Source organism: Lissotriton helveticus, chromosome 5_1 (assembly GCF_964261635.1).
Source record: "Lissotriton helveticus chromosome 5_1, aLisHel1.1, whole genome shotgun sequence".
NCBI lineage: Eukaryota > Metazoa > Chordata > Amphibia > Caudata > Salamandridae > Lissotriton > Lissotriton helveticus.
The window spans coordinates 1,693,003,184-1,693,017,500 of NC_136065.1; the positions used below are offsets into that span (position 1 = coordinate 1,693,003,184).

At 43.8% G+C, this 14,317-nt stretch overlaps 1 protein-coding gene across 1 annotated transcript in view; it reads right to left on the bottom strand.

Moving 5' to 3' along the window:
- LOC144755742 (dehydrogenase/reductase SDR family member 1-like) overlaps positions 1 to 14,317 on the bottom strand; it is a 345,316-nt gene that overhangs the window by 133,861 nt on the left and 197,138 nt on the right. The gene's annotated exons all lie outside the window — the stretch shown is intronic.

The window sequence follows — 14,317 nt, forward strand, 5'->3', positions numbered from 1 at the left end:
GACAACTATGCCCTCTTTCCTACACACAGATTAAAAGGGAAGTGTAAGGGCTGAACACAAACTAGTATGAGTTAAAATCTCCAGATATCAAAAACATACAAATGAAAGATATATTTACTGAGGTTTTACAGCAAACTGTGAAGGAAAGCAAAGAATTCTGCACACCAGTTTACGCAGTAACAAACTTAGAGAAGTGATTTTCTTTGCACAGCAGACTATATGACATTTTATTGGGAATATTTGCGGTATTTGCTTCCCCAGTGTTTTTCTGCAATATACCACTTTTACAATTCTGTTTGTATAAAGATTTACGTTCAAAAGTACAGCGATTTAGATCGTGTCAGCAACATAAAATTGAACTGGAATAACATTCACCACTTGATCGGCCAAGGGCCAGCAACTCTAACAACAGGAATGGTTGACTGCTTACTGCAGATTATCTTGCACTCAAAGGGCCGTATTACAGATTTCGCCTCAGAAGCACAAAAACAAGCACCTGAGGCAGATCCCAGCCTTGTTTCACAATACCAGGTCTATTGCTGGTATCTGGAGACGTGCCTGCCTTGTTTTTGATGAGACCGGTGCCTTCGAAGGGCTTTTCCATGAGGGAAGCCTGGATATCCTCCAAAAAGCCTGATGCTCTCAGACAGTCGTGACGTCTGAGTGCCACATCGATGAAACCGCTCAGCTAATTGAGTCAGTCGTGTAGAAGCCACAGATTATAGTGAACTTCGCTGCATCTCTCCCATCTGTAACTGCTTGAGAGAGAATGGCTTGGGCCTCCTGCATGACCTGTGGCAGCATTTGTGCAACTGTTTCCCACAGCATGTGGGAATATCGGGCCGATGAGCAGCCTCTTGGAGTCCCTGTTCAGGGGAGTGGCAATATTAGAGCAAATTAGGGAGTAACATTGAGGTGTATGTCTAATCCAGAAGATAGCTTTATTTATCAGTGATGCTACGTCCTCACATGCCCCACTGGGGTGCCTTGAAACGTTGACCATATGGACAACCCCACCCGAGTGAAGATCATTGGTTAAAATATGGGGGTATGCTCATATCTCAGGGGCCGTCCTAGTGGAATGTGCCTTGCACTTTCGACTAGTTATGGGTCCCGTTATGTTTCTCATCGAGGCCTGCTTTATTTTTTTAGAACCTTTTTATTTGATTGATCATTGCCACTTGAGGTAATTACATGTACATTTACATGCTGTTAAGACTCACATATTCAGTATCACTAGTGGATGGAGAGTATTATTATGATCAGATATCATATGGATACTGGGTTATATCACATAAAGCATGTTCTACTTTGTGCGTGAGCCTATCTCCACGTGGTAGACCTGCCTATGGATTTATATATTGGGAGAGAATTGTAAGGAGGGAGCTTATTGGGAAAGTACAATCAATTGTGAACTGGGGATACACTGAGGGGGTTATGGTGTAGAGATGGTGTGGTTAGGTGGGTGGGTGGGTGCATATTATACGTACTCGTGTTTATGGGGATGCGAGCATAGATGAGGCTTGCTTTGAGTGGGTCTCAAAGTAGGCCGTCTGCAGCGAACTCTCAGTTAAGCTCCGTGGAGTGCTCTGGTGAGGGGGAATCACTGACAAAATATTGACTACAGGAATATCGATGACAAAAATATCGGACCCGAACTATCGATGTCCACAATATCGAAGTCCTATCTACATTATGGTAATTACAAAAACATCGGGGGGGGGAAATATTGTTGTCAAAAATATCGTTGTTACAAATATATATTTTTTATGTTTATAAAATAATGTAAAATAAAATTAATAATACATATAATTTAACAAAAAACAGTTAACATTTTAATATGTTTAAAATTATAACTAATACATAAAAGGTAATAGTAAATTAAACATATATACGTATAATATATAATATATATACTTAATATTTATAAATAATTATTTTTATAACTTATAAATTATTAAAACACATTAAAAAAAATTAGAAATACATATATACAATTTTGTAAATCTTTTTTAAAATTAATTATACACTACATTAACTAAAACAGTGGAGAAAATATTGGATAGCGGAGGGGATAAAATTACTATTCCCACTCCAGAGAGTGTAACAATAGAGAAACTGTTGGATAGCGTAGGGGTAAAAATTACTTTTCCCACTCCAGTGAGTGCAACAGTAGGGAAAGTGTTGGATAGAGTACGAGTAAAAATTACTATCTATTCCCACTTCAGAGAGTGCAACAGTAGGGAAAGTGTTGGATAGCGAAGGGGTTAAAATTACTATTTCCACACCAGAGAGTGCAACAGTATTGAAAGTGTTGGACAGAGGAGGGGTAAAAACTACTATTCCCATTCCAGTGAGTGCAACAGTAGGAGAAGTGTGGCTCACTGGTTAGAGGTGGCAGACCCGTAAGCAGAGAACGGCTCGGGACCAGGGTTCGATTCCCGACGCGGCAGGGTCGTGGACCAGGGTCAGCGGACTCGATAATTCTCGCCTCGGTGCCTACTCTAGTCAGAAACCACACTCGGCAACTCTGGGCATCAGCTTGCCTCATCTTAACAACGGCCCCCCCAGACCGCCAGGGATGCTTGGTCGCACCTTAGAGATACCCATCAGGGACCATCTCTCAGGGTGAGCCAGGACGGGTTCCCCAGCGGTCGAAGCGTGGAGATACTCCTCCGGGAGTCGATTCCTAGCGCTATATAAACCCGCAATTAAATTAAAGTGTTGGATAGCATAGGGGTAAAAATTACTATTCCCACTCCAATAAGTGCAACAGTAGGGAAAGTGTTGGATAGGGTAGGGGTATAAATTACTATTTCCACTCCAGTGAGTGTACCAGTAGGGAAAGTGTTGCATAGCGTAAGGGTAAACATTACTATTCCAACTCCAGAGAGTTCAACAGTAGGGAAAGTGTTGGATAGCGTAGGGGTAAACATTACTATTCCAACTCTAGAGAATGCAACAGTAGGGAAAGTGTTGGATAGCGTAGGGGTACAAATTACTATTCCCACTTCAGAGAGTGTTGGATAGCAGAGTGTTAAAATGAACATGCTTATCAATTAAATAATTTTACAAATGAAATAACCAACGAATAATTAATCAACAATTAATTAATTATGAATACCAATAAATTAAAATTGATAATTACTTTAATAAAATTAAATTATTTCCCACCCTATTTCCATATAAACCCACAACCCACTCCTAAAATAAATTAACACAATATAATTATAAATTAATAAAAAGTAATTAGCAATTAATTAGCAATACATTAATTATCAATACCAATGAAAATAAAATTATAATAACTTTATTGAAATTAAATTACTTCCCACCCTATTCCCCTATTAATCCACAACCCGTTCCTAAAATAAATTAACACAATTAATATAATAATCAATTAATTGATCAAAAATAATTAATTAATTAATATATTAATTATGAATACCAATAAAGAATAATTAATAATTACTTCATTATAATTCATTTACTTCCCACCCTTCCCTTCTAAACCCACAACTTGCTCCTTAAAAAAATTAACACAACTATCATCAATTAATCAATTAATAAACATTAATTACCAAATAATAATTAATTAACAATAAATGAATTATTAATACCAAAAAATAAAAAATGAATAATTTCTTTATTATAATAAATTACTTCCCACCCGATTCCCCTACAAACCACAAACCCTTACGGGACTAAAACACAAAATTTAATTACAAATTATTATTATTTAATTTACGATAATTAAAATACTTCCCACCCTATTCCCCTATAAACCCACAACCCACTACGGTACTAAAACGCAAAATGTACTTAAAAAAAAAAACGAACTTCTTAAAATGTAATACATATAATTAAAATAAAATACAATACTTAATAAAAAGTATAGAACACATACATATAAAATACATACTAAAATACGTAACACTGATATAAACATTGATATTATTAATAACTATATTTTTGTAAACGATATTACTGACTTTGATATTAACAAAAACGATATTTCTTACCTTCAGGTCGATATTCTGGTGACCGATATTCTTAATGTCGATGTTCTGTCCCTTCGATATTTCCAGCTCAATATTTCTGTAGTTTGAAATAAAAAACTCTATATTATGTCTGTGCACCGGTGAGGGGAGGTACTGTGGGAATGGATGTGCCACTCAGTGTCTCGGATGCTCGTGGTGGTATTGAGGGGGAAGCAGTGTTTTCGGAGATATGTTTGAAGCACTGGAGGAGCGTTGCCCACTCTGTGGATATCCGAAGCTTGCGCATTCCTCGAACCTCTTTGTGTCGAAGTGCATCTTCTTGAGACCCTCCCCATTTGTTGACCGCTCCTCTCCAGGCCGCTATTGGGGGCCCTGTGTGCGCTGGCCAGTGCATTGTGCTTCCACATTTTGCTAACATGAGGGTCAAAGATAGGAGAAGTGTGGCTCACCGGTTAGAGGCGGCAGACCCAGAAGCAGAGGTCGGCCTGGGACCAGGGTTCAATTCCCGACGCGGCATGGTACGGGACCAATATCAGCGGGCTCGATAAATCTCGCCTCGGTGCCTCTCTAACCATGGATCCCGCGCTGCAACTCTGGGCAATAGCTTACTTAATCTCCACAACGGCCCCCTCGCTGCTGGGGATGCCTGGCTTCACCTTGTGGATGCCCAATAGGGACCATTTCACAGGGAAAGCCAGGACGGGTTCCCCAGCGGTACACAGCGCCAAGAAACCCCAGGGTGAACGTGCGCTCTACAAATACATACTAACATAACATAACATAACAAAAGATGTAAATCGTGGAGCAAACAAAGATAGGGATCAAAGCATTAATGCCTGCACAAGTCCTAACGTCCCAGGAAGTGGTATGCAGCAAAAAGAAGGTGATAGGAGCTTGAGACACAATCCCTTCTGTCCCCCAAAAAAGCGAAAAAGCAGCCAATTTCCCTTGTCTCTCAAAATTAATGTGCACAGAATAGCTATGCACCCTTCATATAGGCCATATACAAGTTTTTATCAAATATTAGTTTTTATACATCTCATTTAGCCAGGTCCACATTATAAATAGTTCAAAACTGTACAGTCGTTTTCCCAAATGAAGTCGATCAAAAACTCTTGAAGTTTAAAATGTATTCTTTATTCAAGTTCTTGTACATGGAATAGCCTATTCTGTGCACATTAAAGATGCAAATCATGCCTGGACCTTAGTGTTTACAACGTTGGACTATACCAAGTACGCAGGCTTCCCATGTAGTTATGTCGGTGAGCCTCATTACCTCCCACACTGTATTATTGGTTGTGTCCCAATAGGGTTGCATGACAGAGCAGCTCCACGACATGTGGAGGAATGTCGCACCATGGGCTTGGCCACGGGGGCAAGAGAACTGTGAGTTTCGATAAAAGCGTATGAGTCGCTCAGGCGTATAGTATGCAAGGTGTAGGAAGAATTGTATGTTTTTAAACTGGGAATTGCGGGTCACCATCATCAGGAACTCCAGGGCATGCTCCCACTCCTTGTCGTGGAGTGGCCTCTGAAACTCCTCTTCCCACTTGTGATATAGTGGGGTAAGTGATACAGCTGTGAGTTCATGTATGGCTTTGTATATCCATGTAATTATGTGTCACCTGGGGCCCATTTGTAGTATAACATGGAGCACTGGGTGTGTCACTGGCACGCTTTTGGTCATGTGCCATGTCTGGCAGCAATCCAACACTAGTTGTAGGTGGAGAAGGAATTGACCCGGGGGGAGTCCAGTCTCCTCTACTAGTCATCAAATGTAAGGAGCTGACCGTCTGCAAAGAGGGACCCCACTTCAAAGATCAAGTGGTCTGTCCAAATCTGAAGGGTTTGTGCTGTGTACTGCCTGCTACCCCCGTAGCAGGCCAGCAAGGGGCAACTTTGGGGTATCTAGCGGGGTCTCTCGTGTCAACCGGTGGACAGTGCCACCGTCACTTATATTGGATAGGTTGAGGTTGGTCTGGAGCCTGGTAGGAGCAGACATCGGATCGATGATAGTGGCAAGGGTCCTGCATCTGTACTGTTCTCTCCCAGAGTACGTCCTGACATCCAGCGCGACTTTGAATGAAGGGGTTCCCAGTCCACCCAGGTCTATTGGTAATTGCATTTTAATCAGGGCGACTCATCGGCGCAAGCTACCCCATACGCCGAGGTAGCATGGGGCTTGAGCACTCCAAGTAAGACAGATGCCCCCAAAACATATCCCTTGTGGGGGAAGGTCGGGCTGAGTGGGTATGAAGAGGACTTTGTCCAGTTAACTCTCAGGGGGCCACTCTGACGAAGTCTGCTAGAGTGGTGAAGATGGGTGCGTAATCCATTGTAATGTCACACACATAAAGTAGTAAGGCGTCTGCATATAGGGATCCCTAATGAGTAGCACCCGCCATTAGGATACCCCAATCCTCCTCTTAAAGACGAACCGCTAAGGATTGCATCACCAGTGCGAATAGTAAGGGGGAGAGCGGACAACCCTGTCATGTACCTCTAGATACTGTGAGTAGGGGCAATATGAGGTGACCCAGTTGGACTCTGGATGTGGGGTTCGTGTAGAGTAGTCTTGTGTATGCTTGTAGTGTTAGACCCACGCCCACGCGTTGAAGCACAGCAAATAAGTATGGGCAGGATAAAGTAGGCCTTTTCTAGATCCAGGATCAGGCACGCAGCCTGGGAATAGCGATCTTGCACCTGATCCTGAATGTGGAATAATCTACAGATATTTTGGGAGGTGCATCTACCTGGGACAAACCCACATCGGTCTGGATGTACCAGTGTCAGAAGGATAGGATAGGATAAAAATTTGTAGAGCACACTAAACCAAAAAGGTATCAAGGCGCTAGGCAGGACGATGGGGAAGCAGACAGTCACCAACTACGATGCGAAAAGCCCGGTCTTTATTATCTTTTTGAAGGAAGCGAGTGAGTTTGCCGTGGTGATAAAAAAGAGGCAGAGTGTTCCAAAGTTTGGCAGCCCCTACAGAAAATGAGCAACCCCCCCCACCTGGAGCAACGAAATCTAGACAAGACAAACTTCTTCTGGATGGAGGACCTCAAGGTTCTGCCTGGGGTGTACCAGTGGAATAAGGTTGAAAGGTGAGATGATTCAGTACCATGCATGGCCTTGTACACCAAATTCAGAGCCTTAAAGGTGATGCGTTTCCTAATCGGAAGCCAATGTAAGTTACGGATTCCTTCTCTAGTGGAGTGATGTTTAGGAATGTTCAGTATGAGTCTTGCTGCAGCGTTGTGTACAACATGCAGCTTGTTTAGTGAGCCTTTACTGACATTGGGGTATAAAGCATTGCAATAGTCAAGCCGAGAGGTGACTAGGGCAATGATAGACGGCCGATGAAGATCTGAGGGAATGTAAGGCGGCACTTTCTTAAGCATTTTAAGAATATGCAAACAGATGCTAACCGTGTAGTTCACCTGGGCATCGAAAGACTACCCCTTGTCAAAGATAACTCCTAAGTTTTTGGCAGTTGTCACTGGGACAGGAAGAGCGCCGCAGGTCTCAGGCCACCAGGCGGCACACCAGATTAGGGGCTGAGAGCCGAAAATCAACACTTCGGTTTTCTCCGTATTAATTTTAAGAGAGTTGTCGTGAATCCAGCGTATTATGCTGGTCATGCAATTGTTAAACCTTTGAGCAACCAGCGGCAAATCATCAGAGATTGATATAATGATTTGGTTGTCGTCCGCATAGGAGAGGACTTGGAAGCCAAAAGATCTCACCAATGAAGCCAAGGGGGTCACATAAAAGACTAGAAGGACTAGAGCATAGCGATCTGCTAATATCTTACCAAAGATCTTATAATCTGCTGATAAAAGTGTGATCGGTCTGCAGGACGCTAGCTGTTGCAATAGTTGCAGTCTGGCTTTAGGAAGGACACAATCAGTGATTTGCAGAGTGATCCCGGGTGTTCTACACCTTCTAGTGCCACCCAGGGAATGTCTACTAGCCGAGGTGCCAGGAGGGTGGAGAAGGTACGATAATACTCCAAGGGGAGGCCATACAGACCCAGAGCCTTGTTTCTGGCCAAGTTCGGTATCACCTGTGTCACATCTGTGGATGCGCTCAATGCATCGAGAGTGGTCTTTTTGGGTGGGGCAATGTGGGGCAACGAGAGGGCGGCAAGGAATTGGTCCACTATCGAGAGATCTGTCTGTCTGGGGGCTCTGTTTACCGCTGAGTAATAGTCAAAGAAGGCTTGAGGATGTCTGCTTGGGAGCGAACTATCGCTCCAGTAGGGGTGATTACTTCAGTTATGGGGCATGAATCTGTGTCTTGCCGAATGAGCCATGCCAGCAGTGTTCCCGCTCTATATCCCTCACTATGTACTCTGGTAGCATGCGTTCTGAAATTGCATTGTCTTAAGTGGGCTAACCCTTCTGCATATGCACTTTTGGGGAGGGTGAGATCTGTCCATGGAGAGGCCCATCACACAATTGTAATCTCCCTCCAATATCCATGGTGATGTGGTAAATTGGGCAAGAATAGATGAAAGGGTGTCCCAGAATTTCCCTTGCTTGGAGTTTGGTGCATAGATGCTGCCTATGAGCATTGGTTGTCCATCCAGGAGTCCCTCTAAGAGGGCATGCCGCCCCTCTGTATCCATCACCCTGTGAGTCTCCTGGAATGGGAGCCAGATCAGTGCCCCATGTGTGTATGCAAAGTATGTAGTTGTGCAGAAAGAGCCACGCCAACGCTTGCACAGTTTGTCTAGTTCCCCAGCTGTCAAATGCATTTCTTGTAATACTGCTATCTGCGCTTGCAGCTGTTTAAACTATATACCGCTTTTGTGCCGTGTGCATGCATCGCACATTTAGAGTAAGGAAATTGCTATCACTAGTGTGTGTCATGATAAGGCATGTATGAGGTAGTAGGGGGTTGCTTAGAAGGACGCCGGACCATCCTCCTGCGCTTCCCGATCGTAGTTGTAATCCAATGTCTATGGCACCCACCAATCATTGTAATTGTAATCAGTGTGCAAGGGGGAGTCAGGTATGAGGGTATAAACTGAGGTAAGACGTATTCCCAATACTGAGGACCTACCACAACGGGCGGTACATCCAAACTAAACATGGTGCTAGTGCGCTAGTGTAGTGTGGGGACGGACAATTCCTAGGCCCTAGCTAACGATGCGTGTGGCCTTTGTAATCTCCATGTAAATGGTGGGGCCTGATAGCACATTGAATAGGGGGCAAGATGGCGACCATGTAGAGGTTGTTAGCAGCAGCAGCAAGCTACGAGTTAGGCAGACGTATGGAAAGAGCTTCTTAATCTAGCTACGGCCATCACGAACCACCTCTGTGCAAAATTTCGTGTGTCTCATGCTGTGGTCGTGGAGTCTGTGCGGTGCGGTCTGCCGGTGCAGCCTCGGGCGGCGTTGTGTTGAGAGAGCGGTTCTCTACTACCTGCAGCAGCTGAACCGTCTGACCACTGAGAGTGGCTGTCCTGCGGGGAGAATGGCGCCGAAGAACGCGGCCGCAAAAAGCTCGGCTCCGAGGAATTCTGCGGAGGCAAAGGGTGTAGCTCCTCTCCAGAAAGCCCAGAAAGCTCGAGGGGAAATGCAGGCAGCTCCAGCGCCCTCGGCCCAGGAACATCGGGAACGGGCGGCGGCTGGGGCAGGTCAAAGCTCCTCACCTGGCGCGACGAGACGGGCAAAGAGCGGGATCATATTAAAGAATCGTACTCCCTCCGCTTCTATAGCGGAGATGCTTACACGCGGAAGAGATCCGCGAACACAGACCCAGAGGTATAAGGGCTCGCCAAAGGAAAATGAAGATACGCAGGTGAGCCTGAATGTGTTTGTTCCTCCCCAGGGGGCCCCGGCTGAAGCATTACCAATAGCTCCGGGCAAAGGAGAACAACAATCTCCAGATAGGGACGAGTCGCATAAGGTCAATGCCGGGGTCAATCTAGAGGATAAATCTGCTGAAGCTGGTCCGACAGCAGTCCCTTTACTGGCTACTGAGCCTGGAGATCAGATCAAGGAAGAAAGTGACAGGAAGGAAAAGACGATGAATAATGAAATGGCTGGAATTGAAGAAAATGGGGATACTCACCCGCTGGGCGATAAAGGAATAGTGGAGGGAGATAAGGAGCCAAGCGATTGCTTCTTTTCAATCTCAGATCCAGGGGATTGGTCAGAGCAAAGTTCTTCTCCAGGTTCAAGCAACTTAGACTCTGACTTAGAAGAAGAAATCGAAAGGGATCCCCCAATGACGGCTAGAAAATATAACTTTGTTGCTGCCCAGGGATCTGGAAAGAGAGATTTGAAGTGGGACTACTCATCGAATACCCCTTTGTCAGCTCAGGGCTCGGATGAACCTCAGCCACAAACCGGCAGAGCTTCACTGACACTTGAAGTAATACACCATGCTATCCTATCCCATAGGGAAGAAACGTGTCAGGATAGCAGGAAAGTTCAGGCTACGATGAGGAAGATTCAAGGGACAGTAAGAAAACTCTCCAAAGTTTGCACCGACACAAGGGAAAGAGTGACAGACTTAGAGGAGAGAATTGTTACTACTGAAGCGGAAGCCTCTAATGCTCTGGCCCAGTCCGAGTCGCATACTTCGCAAATTAACGACATCCAGTGGAAGCTGGAAGAATCCGAAAATCGGATGAGGAGAAATAACCTCAGAGTGCTGGGTGTCCCAGAGGGGATTGAAGGGCAAGATATAAGATCATTTATAGTCAACCTCTTCCAATCAGCCTTTCCGGAATTGAGCGAGTGGAACTGGGCAACTGAGATCCAACAGGCCCATCGTACCCCATTTAAATTACGAGCTCATGCAAAAGAAGGTCATACACCCAGGGCGATTCTAATTTTTTTAGGCAACTTTCTCCTAAGACAAACCATCTCAGAGAAAGCTAGGCTAGAGGCAAGGAGATCAGTTGAAGGAGTTTCGTTTTTTGTTCGCCCTGATTTTTGCCACTCAACAGTAGAGAGACGTTGGAGACTAAGGCAATTAATAAAACCCTTTCAGGAGAAAAACATTCAAATTTACCTTATTAATCCGGCTCAACTTAAGGCAATTCATAATGGACGAACGCATTATTTCTCTTCTGAGATCAAAGCAAGGGACTTCTTAGAGATTGAAAATAAATAGGAATGGTATAGCCGAAAGACTCATGTCGACAATATTCTGTACCTTAAGGGGGATCTCAATGGGGATTTGATGGGGTTTTTTGTCTTCTCTTTTACCTTCTTAGAGTAGGTCTGGATGCAGCTAAATGGTAGTAATTAATGGCGGAACACTGGGTCAGGGGGGAGTACAGCTGGTTGAGTGGGTGGACACGGGTGGTGGCTGATTTGTATACTATGAAGTATTGATCAGATTGGGATCTAGGGGCTCAAAAAAAAAAAGAAAGGGACTTTTGTGCCTATAGCTTGCTGCTGGGGTGCACATCACATGCTTAGACAAAGGTCTGAGCGCCTCAGTAGAGTAGAGGATGGGAGGGTGGGAGGGTTGGGGGGGTTGAGAGGGGAGGGGGGTCTGGAGGAGAGGGTGGGGGGAGTTTTAAAAAGGGGGCAAAAAAAAAGAAAAATTCCTGGTATGTCAGTTAAACAGAGAAATCTTTGTCTATCTATATGATTTGGAGATAATTATGATGTATATTGGTAAAATAGCAGGAATTGAACTAGAACTGAAAGATGCTTAAGATCTGCACAATGAATATAGGGGGTTTGAATGACTGGAGAAAGAGGCAAAATTTGGATTTTTTTGTTAGGTCAAATCAAATGGATTTCCTATGCCTCTTTGAGACCCATCTTCCCTGGTCCATAAAACACCTACTCAGACTTAGGGGGTATGATCTCCTGACCTGTTCTACGCAAACTTCAATGATCAGAGGCGTAGCAATACTGGCTAAATCCAATGGAGTGAAAGCTAGACGCCAGATAAGTTAGGGAGATGGGCCCTGGTGGAATTGGAATCGGGAGGTACAGTCTGCACAATCTATGGCTCAAATTTGGACGATCCCGATGTCCTTAAAGTAATAGAGTTAGAGCTAGTAAATTGGCCGCCACCAAGCACCAATAATTTTATGCGGAGATTTGAATATCTCTGCCGATTTAAGGAATAAAACGACGTATGCTGGCCACAAACCTAAGGTATATCGGGCTTTAAGCTCATTGGTGAACTCACATGGGTTGGTGGATGTTTGGGGGAATAAGGAGCCGCATAAAGAGGGCTATACCTACTTCTCCTGTCCCCATAAAAAATACACTAAACTGGACTATTTTTTTATAACATCAACGGAGTTAAATAGGGTTACGATTAAAAAATTACCTAAACTTTTATCTGACCATAACCCGTTAATCCTACATTATGACACAGGTACTTCCACTAGGACTCATTTTAATTGGTCTTTTGAGAAAAGGCTCCTAGCTAATCCTATATTGGTTGAGCATCTGAAAAAATGGACATTAGATTTTTTTGATATCAATCGGTATAGTGCCTGTAGAAATAGCGTCTGGGATGCATATAAAGCAGCTCTCAGAGGGGAGACTCTAAGCTTTGCTGCAAACCTTAAGAAAAAAGAACGCCAGAATAACGAGAGACTAACTACTCAGCTAGTGGAGAGTGAAGAAAGCCATATTAAAGATATTATTCAAGGAAATGACGCATCTGAGAGTTGGCAAAAGATTATGGCTATAAAAGCGGAGTTTTTTAAGGTGATAGCACAAAAAGCGGCGGATGATTACCAGACGTACAGGGGTAGACTTTATGAGACAGGGGAACAGGCAGGGAAACTTCTAGCGCTAAAAACAAGACAGGGCCTTAATAGTAATATAATTACTGATATTGAAGAGGGAGCTCAGAACTATACAGAGCCAGAAGACATTTTAAGGGTTTTTAGAAACTTCTATCAGAAGTTATATACTGAAGAGACACAACCCGGTTATCCGGAACCAGAATTTAGGGATAATGGCCCTCAATTGGTAGCTACGGAAGTACAACAGCTTGATATAGATATAAACGTCAAGGAACTAATAGAGGCACTTCAGGAGTTAGCGCCAGGGAAGGCCTCGGGCCCGGACAAAATTCCCCTTGAAGTTTATAAAACCCTGCAGAAGGAAATTGCTCCTATTTTGCTAGATCTTTTTAATGGCATTATATTCTCGGGCCAAGTTCCACATTCATGGGATGAGACCAATATTATTGTAATTCATAAGAAAGGTAAACCAAAAGAGAAACCGGGCTCTTACCGCCAGATATCCCTCATAAATTCGGACACCAAGCTATACGCGAAGGTCTTGGCCAAGAGGCTGGGGGGGGGGTCATTGGTGGTGTGGTTTCCCAGTGGCAGCATGGATTTATCCCGGGTCGGGGGACCACGGACCATATTAGACGTGCCATCTCATTGTTCGATGTCCATGCTGTCATGGGGGGACGGATGGCCATGATCCTCCTTGATGCCGAAAAGGCCTTTGATCCAGTTGCGTGGAATTATTTGTGGGGGATATTGGGCCAAAGGGGTTTTGGTCCCAAAATTATGAGAGCAATTAGGGCAATGTATTTTCAGCCAAAAGCTAGGATTCAATTAATGGGAAGCTCTTCTGAACCTTTTTGCATCTCAAGAGGGACACGGCAGGGGTGTCCCTGCTCACCTGTTCTTTGACCCGCTGATACGATATATATTGGATTGTACGGGAATTAAACCGGTGGTCTGAAGTGGCTATGAAACAAAGCTGCTAGCCTACGCAGATGATCTGGCTATTATTACGACAGACCCGGAGGAAGCTATGGCAGTGATGGGTGGTATTGCAAGGGAATTTGGACGGGGTCAGGGTATCTTCTTAATGAAAGTAAAACGGTGATAATTTGTACAAATGATATCCCCAAAGTAGATAAAAGATACCAGGAGTCAGAAGTCTATTTAGGAATAAGGGTTAGCTCTGTGAATACGGATACTGTAAAAATTAATTTCAATCCATTGGTAAAAACAATAAACACAGAACTCAAGAGAATTGATGCTCTCCATCTTTCTATTATTGGGAGAGTAAACGTACTCAAAATGACAATGCTTCCTAAAGTACTCTATCTTTTACGATCAATTCCCTATTTGATTGATGATATGTTAAAAACAATTGAGTCAGCATTTATAAATTTCGTTTGGCAATATGGTAAAGTTAGACGTTCAGGGAAATTTTTGTCACTTCCCCAATTAAGGGGTGGGTTGGCGTTTCCGAATATTAGATTTTATCATTGGGCCTGCCTTCTGAGTCAGATGGTGATTCTATTTGAACCAGCAACAGAAACATCTAGTACTCAATATTATAATCAGGA